Source organism: Odontesthes bonariensis, chromosome 4, assembly GCF_027942865.1.
Source record: "Odontesthes bonariensis isolate fOdoBon6 chromosome 4, fOdoBon6.hap1, whole genome shotgun sequence".
Classification (NCBI taxonomy): domain Eukaryota; kingdom Metazoa; phylum Chordata; class Actinopteri; order Atheriniformes; family Atherinopsidae; genus Odontesthes; species Odontesthes bonariensis.
Genome location: NC_134509.1, coordinates 38,688,627 through 38,698,291, shown reverse-complemented (window position 1 = coordinate 38,698,291; position 9,665 = coordinate 38,688,627).

Genomic DNA, 9,665 nt, shown 5'->3' with positions numbered 1-9,665 from the left:
ATCTATACTGATCAGCCACATTAAAACCACTGACAATGTGTAAAGCTGCTCATCTTACAATACAATGTTTTGCCTGGAGGATCTGCATCCTTGTAGCTACAGCAGACTGAATCTATAGGTGACACAAAGTACTTTGTAACCTTTATTAATGACTACTCTTGATGTTCGAACATCTTCTGTTTCATAAAGTGTACCTTAGATCTAAGGTACACTTTATGAAACAGAAGAGTGAGATCCTAAGCAGATTCAAGCTGTTTGAGAAAACATTCTGCAATGAATGTAGGAAGAAAGTCACAAGACAGAGAACAGACAGTGGTGGTGAGGACACATCAAAGGAATTTCAAGAATATTTGAAGGCTCAAGGTATCCGCCATGAGATGTCTGTACTTCACTCACCTTAGCAAAATGGCATTTCAAAAAGAAAGGTCATGGCAACTGCAGCTTACATACAGAGCAGGCTGCCCACATCTGTCCTGAAGAAAGAGGCACCCTAACAGAGATGGTGTGGCAAAAATCCAGACATTAGTCACATGAGAGTGTTTAGTTGTGTTGTTTATGCACATGTCCCAGACATAGAAAGGAGAAAACTGGACAAGAAGGCTTTGAAACTTCAGTTCATGCGATATGCAAACAATGCAAAAGCCTATAACCTGTTAGATGAAGAAAAAAAAAATCAAATTTGTTGGGATGTCCTCTTTAATGAATCAGACTTTGAGTGGAAACAGGAAGTGGAAGAGTCCTGTTCAGAGAACAAGGTAATCGTGAACACAGCTGAGAAGGGACAACATTGCTAAAAAAGGGAGTAGAATCAGAAGAGGTCCGAAGAGATATGGATTTATGTTTTATGGATATTGGAAAATAAAAGTAATATAATTGAGTATGAAGTGCCTTAATGCCTTTGTAAAATTAAGTGGGAATGTTGTAAAACTTTCCTTTTTGATAAAGCTTATAGTTAGGGATGGCTCAGGTGATCCTGAAACATCCCATAGTTAAGCTGCTATAGGACCAGACTGCTGGGGGGCCTCATCTGTCACACCTTTCCTCACTTTACTCTCTTTATGTATATGTGACATTATTGTGGTCATTAACTCGTGTTTCCCTGTTCCAACAGGTATCCTTTGAATGGTGTTACAGTGCTCCCCCCCCCTTCTGTCTTCTCAAACCCCAGCTGGTCGAGGCGGATGGCCACCCTTCCTGAGTCTGGTTCTGCCAGAGGTTTCTTCCTGTTAAAAGGGAGTCGTTTCTCTCCACAGTCGCCTCAGGCACGCTCAGGCCGGGAGATTGGACCGAAAAAGAAAAAAAAAGGTTTCAGTGCAATCTGTTGGTTTCCTTTGAAATAGTTTTTGAATTGGCTCTATATGAACGAATTGGATTATTTTATGAATAATTATGATTGCAATGAATTGAATTACAATTGGCTTGAATTGGACTTTTTTATCTAAGTGCCTTGAGATGACATTTGTTGTATTTGGCGCTATATAAATAAAATTAATTGAATTGAAATTTAATTAATGCAACTCTAAGGCATATTTTATCAGGTTGTAAAGTTAGTCTGTCACAAGGCCGGTACACGTGGCGACATAACCAAGTATTAAGAAGCTTAGCTGCAGGTATTGAAGATAAACAAAGGCAGGTAAACTTAGGAGGGTCTAAGGTGAAGAGAATGGCAATTCAGTTTGTTCAAGAGGGGGAGAAAGTTAATAAGACGATAAGGAGGAAAGGAGGCACGACAGCTTAGAGGAAGCTTGTGATTGGGAGATGCAGGTAGATTTAGGAAATAAGCTTGTTGTTTCCCAGGAAACTGCCTCTACAAATCTAAGGCCTGATATAGTCTTGTGGTCCAGGAGTAGAATGAGAGTTTTTTTTTAAAGTATTTTTTTGGGCTTTTTATGATAGGACAGTGTGAGAGAGACAGGAAGCAGAGAGATGGGGAAGACAAGCAGCAAAGGGCCGCTCAGCGCGGGAGTCGAACCGGGGCATCAAGGACTGCAGCCTCTGCACATGGGGCGGCCGCTCAACCCACTACGCCACCGACCGCCCTGTAGAATGAGAGTTTATTTCATAGAGCTGACTGTTCCTTAGGAGGAATTAGTAGAAGAAGCATATGAAAGTGTAAGGCAGTTACCTGTGTACGCCACTGTGGCACTGTGACCTTGTTCACAGGTAGTTTTTTGAGGTTTGCCCTGTGTGGGACGCCATGTTTTCTCAGTTTTCCTCTACCTTTGCCCCAAAAGGTAAGCATGGTCAGGCATCCTGCATTATAGTAAAATATTATGTTGTAACGGTCCTTTTTTTGTTGATTTGTTCATGAGTGTTTGTCAGTCATATTTTAGACTAATTGTCGCTGTTGTTATTAACGTTGTATATTTTTGTTACTGGTTGAAGTCTCGGTAAGATGTGGCTGTGAGCGTGTGGCTAGCATGCTAGTGTGTTCTGTGTGAGCCAGGCGGAAATGTATGTTTTGCATTAGCGGTTTAATTATCCAGAGATGCTGTATTTTGTCTAGTCGGGCAGCAATGATTATTTTTACTCTGTGATATATGTTTTGTGTTTTATGTTAATTATTGTTTGACGAGGAGATTTATTATTTAAGGAGTTTCCCTCTACCTTTGCCCCAAAAGGTGTTACCGCGGCCCGCGGGTAATAAAAGGAAACGTCTCGGACTCACATTCCAAAGAATCCTGTCTCCGGTGCCTCCTTCCCTCCGCATAATACTCCATGACAAATATATAAAATCACAACGCAGAGTCCAGGGAGGGTGCAGAGGGTCTGGCAGCGGACGTGTCGAGGCAGTGGGTTACAAAAGGAAAAAGCTTAGGTATGTGGAGTTGGGGGCAGAAGCAGAAGCAGAGCAGCGAGGATGGAAAGTTAGGATATGTCCTATGGAAGTAGGATGGAGAGGATTTTTTTCCACAGTCCACAGTCTCATTGTTGAGAGAGCTGGGTGTAAGTGGATAGAGTGTGAGGAAAATAGTGAAGGAAATGTCAGATGAGGCAGTAAAGTCCAGTCAGTGGATTTGGATTAGAAGAAGCAATAGTAGCTGGGGGCCCAGCAGGGGCAGCACTTAGGGTAAACAGACCCTTGGAAGAAGCAAGGAAGAAATCCAGAATATTTAAGTGGAGGGTGTGGCCCATGGGAGCTTTTTGAAACCAGGCGGCCATTTTAGGTGAGTTGGCCTGTATGGCCTTATTTTTGCTGGCATTTTTAGTGATTGTAGGACTGTTTAGGTGAGTTTTTCTGCTGAATCTGCTAGTGTGTCGTATCATGCCTCCAACTCTGGCACCCTCTATACTTTCATTACCCCCTACCCGAACCAGGGTTTGAATCCCATTCCGACATATTTTTACCTCTTCTATTTCTATCCCCTACCCGAACCAGGGTTTGTATCCCCACCCCGCTATGACTGGTGTGCAGTTGGTGAGAGGCTGGGGCAGCTTGTGGTTGTGAAAAAAAAAGATGGTTGTTGTGGTGTGACAAGCACTGATGGATGGCATTAGGGGAGTGACTCTGGGACGCCAGTGATCACTGTCTAACCTCCTGGAGATGTCGTGGGCCCAACTAGATGAAACACTGATGAAAGGAGGTTCCCACCTGATGACCCCAATGACATGTTGGTCAGCACTGCTCACTGATCTATATAGGGATTATAGGGAATTATTCACTGAATCTGGTCCATTTTTTCTTTAGCACAAGTTTCTTGTGTTTACCTTAAATGCTGTGTGTAGACTACTACTCAAAATATCCAGAAATAGCCAAACTCACTGGGATGACCAACAGACATGTGACAACAGCCCTTAAATCGATGTTTGCGAGACATGGGATTCCAGATGAGGTTGTGTCAGACAATGGTCCACAATTCGGAAGTGCTAAATTCAGGACATTTACAGAGAGTTGGGAGTTTGTACACACCACATCTAGTCCTGGATACCCCCAGTCTAATGAAGAAAGTGAGCGAGCAATTCAGACAGGAAATAACTTGCTGAAGAAAGCAGAAGAGAGCCAGGGTGATCCTTACACAGCTTTGTTGGAATACAGGAACTCACCTTTGGTTGGAGTAAAACTGTCCCCTGCCGAACTGCTCATGCGTCGGAGACTGAAAACCAGACTGCCAACATCAGCCCAGCTGCTGAAGCCACAGACTGACAGGCCCATGCCATCACATGCACAACCACCTGTGACATCACCTAAAACATCACCAACAAAAGGGACTGCGGCACTGTGAACAGTGAGGAATCAGTCAACATGTCATGGTGTGGCAGGCCAATTAGACCACCAAAACGTTTATTGCACTTTGGTCATGGAAAAGTCCAGAGTGGCTTCTATTAAGGTAATGACTATCTCTTGACTGTAGCTGACTGCTGCTGTTGCACTTGCAACATGCAACACCCTGAGAGGGACCCTCAGGGGTGGGCGGAGTGCGGGCCGAAGGGTCACTACGTCGATCGCTCCGAAGCTTCTTCAGCTTAATGCGACACTGGCTCGCGGTCCGGTTGAAACCACTCTCTGCCATTTATGCGGCAATCAGCTGGAAAACTTTTTTGTTTCGCACAGCGCCATCGAGCTCCCGCTGCACAGCCTCCTCACCAACAACGGAGAGCAGAGCCTGCACCTCCTCAGCAATCCAGGCTCCTCCCCAAGGGAACCGGTCCTGTGTGCTAGGTACCCCAAGCAGAAGGGTTACAAAAATGATAACGGGTACCATGGGACCGGTACGCTTTCATGGTACCACTCAGTGGCCTTCATCAGTGATGGGAGCCAGGGCTGGACTGACAGTCTGGCATACCGGGCATTTTCCCGGTGGGCCGACGCCCCTCGAGGGCCGGTGATGACGTTTTTTGTTTTTTTGTTTTTTTTTGTTAATGTAAAAAAAAAAAAAAAAGTGACCGGCGGGCGGCCCACGATTTCATGTTGACGGGGCTAGTCCAATGAAATCTCTCAGCACCTCTTTGGCCCGCCCCTCCCCTCACCGTTGACACAGGTCATCAATCCTACCATTTGAGCTGAACGGACTAGGATAGAACAGTCAAAAACCGAAATGGATAAACAACAGAAACGAAAGGATGGCGCACAGAAGCTGCGAGATAAAAGGCTAAAAAGCCTACAAGCAGCAAAATGTGCGAAGCTTACTGACATGTTTGCAAGTGCTTTCACCACGACCACAGCACCGGGTGCAGGGCCATCAAGTTCAGGGCCAGGGCCGTCAACATCAGCAGCAGCCCCCAGTGCACGAGTGGCTCCGTAGTACAGTGTAGGCCAAACACAGAGGAAGAAGCTATCGAGGTGGATTCAGAGGTGGAGGAGACAGACGTGACCCAGGGACAGATTGAGGAAGTCAGAATAGCCAGCCCGGTAAGCAGTAGGCTAATGTTAGGCGAAATGTTAGCAGAATTATATGTTTTTTTAATGGGAGGACTGAGGACAATAGCAGAATGGATACCTCCGTGTGCGTGGAGACTTAAATGAGGTATTTATAGATAAACGACTGGTAGGCTACATCTTCACTACATCAGTATGGGGGGAATTGATCATGCTGAAATTATTACTTATTTTATCCAGTCAGGCTGCAACACGAATAAAAAGCCTAGCCTGTTTTTTGCACAACCTTGTTGGTTAGGAGGTGGTCACCCACTGTGGTGTGTGTGTGTGTGTGTGTGTGTGTGTGTGTGTGTGTGTGTTTCTGTCTGCGCGTGCGCATTTCTGTCACAGAGATCATTCAGAGTTTTTATTTTCAACTAATGCCATGAGTAGATTTACTTTATTTGAAGGTGTAAAAGTGACATGCGCCTGTCATTAGCATTACAGTACTTAAACCATCACTAATGTAGGCAAGGCTATAACGTATCTAGTGCCATTCCATTTTGTAGGCTTATGTAAAGTTGAATGGTGTGCAGATATTGCAAATACCCAATGACATCAGTCATAGATATCAAGTGTGTCATTAATGTTTATGACACGCTCATGTAGACACCAAAGTGTTCAGTGTTATTTTAGCTTGTTATAACTATATTGTTTGCAGGTGTTACAGGTTACAGTTGCCCATGTAATATTAGTGAAACATTGCTTTGCTGAAATGGATTGGTAGGTAACCGGAGAAATACGAAATTAATATTCCTTACTCGGTCATTTTCGGTCATTTTCAATTTAATTGCATTTTTCACAGAAAGTGATGAGATTACTTGTGTGATCGTATAAATATTCATGGTGGGCCGCTGGACTGGGACCAAAAAATGGCCCGGGCATTTTTTGGTCCCAGTCCAGCCCTGATGGGAGCCTATGCACTTAGCGACCTTAGTGATGCTTCTTCTCAAATATTCTCAAGTATCAGACACCTCAACGGCTTCTGTCCAGTTGATCTCTCCGAGCTAACAACAGCAATAGTCTCTTCTAAACCATCAACTTGTATTTGATCAATCTGTCTTTGTTGAGATGATATGTACCTTAGACTTTTAAGGTTGTTGTAATTAAACCTTTACTTAAAAAAAAAACTACTCTTGATTCAGAAGTGTTTGCTAATTATCCACCTATATCCAATCTTCCTCTTTTGTCTAAAGTTTTTGATAAAATAGTTGCAGCTCAACTTTGTCATCATTTACACAGAAATAATCTGTTTGAAGAGTTTCAGACACGATTCAGAGTGCATCATAGCACAAAAACAGCACTGCTGAAAGTTACCAATGATCTCCTCTTAGCCTCTGATAGCAGACTTGTGTCTGTGCTTGTCCTGATCGATCTCAATGCTGCATTTGATACGGTCGATCACAGTATCTTATTACACAGACTTGAATATGTTATTGGGATTAAAGGAACTGCATTAGGCTGGTTTAAGTCATATTCATCTGAAAGATTTCAGTTTGTTTTTGTAAATGAAGAATATTCCTCACACACCAGAGTAAGTCATGGAGTTCCTCAGGGTTCTGTGCTTGGACCAATTCTTTTCACTTGATACATGCTTCCATTAGGTAACATTATTAGACAGTATGGCATAAATTTCAATTGCTATGCTGATGATACTCAGCTGTACTTATCTATAAAACCAGATGAAACCAATAGGTTGGTCAGACTCATTGTGCATGCCATTGATAAGTCTGTGTCTCATCAAATGGTTTTCGTTGTTCGTGTTTTGATTGTTTATCATTGGACCCTTTATCACTATGATGCCTGCGTTTTAAACTCAGGTTGTGTGCAAACGCAGGCTGATGTTTTACAAATAAAGTTGGGGTTTTTTTGTTTGTTTTTGGGTTGATTAATATAATGGTATTATTATAATCAAAAGGGAGGAAGGTAATGGAAAATTAATTCTCATATGCATTGTATTGAGTGTTACTGTGTATAACCTGCAGACCTCGCTGCAAGATACCACCCTGTCCTGTTTTGTTAAATTCCTCTTCACATGGTGTGTGTTATAATGATATAGCTACACTTTAAGGGGGACAGGGGTGAAGCTGATATTTACGACTGTGACTGGGTAACTTCAACTGTGGTTGGGGAGGAAAGGTAGAAGAACGATCAACTATACCCAAGGAGCGATGACATGACAAATGGGCAATATAACTGAAGTGTCTTTGCCTCAGTGGTCAGAGCAACACTGTATTTGGTACTGTGTTGTTGTCTTGCAAGATATTATTATTAAAAACATCTTATCTCCTAACTGACTCTTTGCCTTACTAAAATTTCCACCACAATAGATACCCTAGATGGTATTTCATTGGCTTCTCGTACTACAGTAAGGAACCTTGGAGTTATTTTTGACCAGAATTTATCATTTGACGCACATATAAAACAGGTTTCTAGGACTGCCTTCTTTCACCTTTGTAATATTGTTCAAGTCAGGAACATCCTGTCTCAGAGTGATGCAGAAAAACTGCTCCATGCATTTGTTACTTCAAGATTGGACTACTGTAATTCTTTATTATTGGGCTGTCCCACATATTCTCTGACAAGCCTTCAGCTGATCCAAAATACTGCAGCAAGAGTTCTGATGAGAACTAACAGGAGATATCACATTTCTCCAGTTTTAGCTTCTCTTCATTGGCTCCCTGTTAAATTCAGAATAGAATTTAAGATTCTTCTCCTCACATATAAAGCTCTTAATGACCGAGCTCCATCATGTCTTAAAGATCTCATTATTAGATATTTTCCCAACAGAGCACTTCACTCCCAAACTGCAGGTTTACTTGAGGTTCCCAGAGTTTCTAAAAGTAGAATGGGAGGCAGAGCCTTCAGTTATCAGGCCCCTCTCTTTTGGAATAAGCTGCCAGTAAATGTCTGGGAAGGAGACACCTTCTCTAACTTTAAGATTAGGCTTAAAACTTTCCTTTTTGATAAAGCTTATAGTTATGGATGGCTCCGGTGATCCTGAAACATCCCATCATTAAGCTGCTATAGGCCTAGACTGCTGGGGGGCCTCATCCGTCACACCTTTCCTCACTTTGCTCTCTCTCCCCCCCCCCCATTTAACAGGAAGAAACCGCCAGAGGTTTCTTCCTGTTAAAAGGGAGTCGTTTCTCTCCACAGTCGCCTCAGACACGCTCAGGACGGGAGATTGGACTGAAGAGAAGTTTCGGTGCAATGTTTCCTAAGCTTTTGAATTGGCTCTATATGAATGAATTGGATTATTTTGAAATCAATTTATTGGATTTGATTGGATTATGATTACAATGAATTGAACTCCAATTGGCTTGCATTGGACTATATTATTTAAGTGCCTTGAGATGACATTTGTTGTAATTTGGCGCTATATGAATTAAATTGAATTGAATTGAATTGAATCGAAACGAAACATCCATATAGGGATTTGAACATCCCACCCTGCATGGTCTTCTCTCATCGGTTATTTATATTATACATAGGATTAGCTTTGTAGACAATAGGGTTTATTAATGAAAGCACCATCGATTTAATCATTGTGCCAAATTCAATAAATTCTATAGTGCTATTTTAAAGGAGAAGTTGTTTTGTGGTCATTGCGTATGTTTCACTGGGAAAACTGCTGGTTGTGAATGTCAGTGCTCAAATTTGCTTCAAATTTTAATAACTGTCAATGAACATTTATTAATATTTGCTAATAAGTAATCAAGCTCGTGCTTGATCCCCCAACAATACTTTATGTGCAAACAACGTGTTAATGACATGCATAAACATTTGCATTTTTGATTTTTGATTAGAAGGGCTGAATGTCAATCTCTGTATCCCTTCTGTTTATGCTTCACAAACACACATTTACGTGTTATAGAGTTTTGCTGCCACTTGGGGAAAGTCCCATAAAAATCTGAGTCGTGGACTGCTCTTAGATGTGTCAGCACTGTTGTTCCTTTAGCTTTGCTCTGCTGTTATGTGGAAAAGATAGAATTCAAACTGAACGAAGCTCTGGAAAAATGTCCATCTGTGGACACAGAGAGTGACGGACAGATATTTTCATGAAGGTATAAAACGGCTCTAAGATGTACGTGTGCATGTGCATTCGGGTAGGTGTGTTAAGTAATTTACCAAACAGCACCCCTCCCTGGCAATGGAGGCTTGAAAATGATAAAGTTAATAAACTTATTGGTCTCCAACATGTCTATGTGTGCCTTTCAAAATCATAACACGCCTACGTTTTGCAAAAGATGAAAGTACCACAAAAGCAATTTACACAACATATACGTGTTAATAAATGCTTATTTGG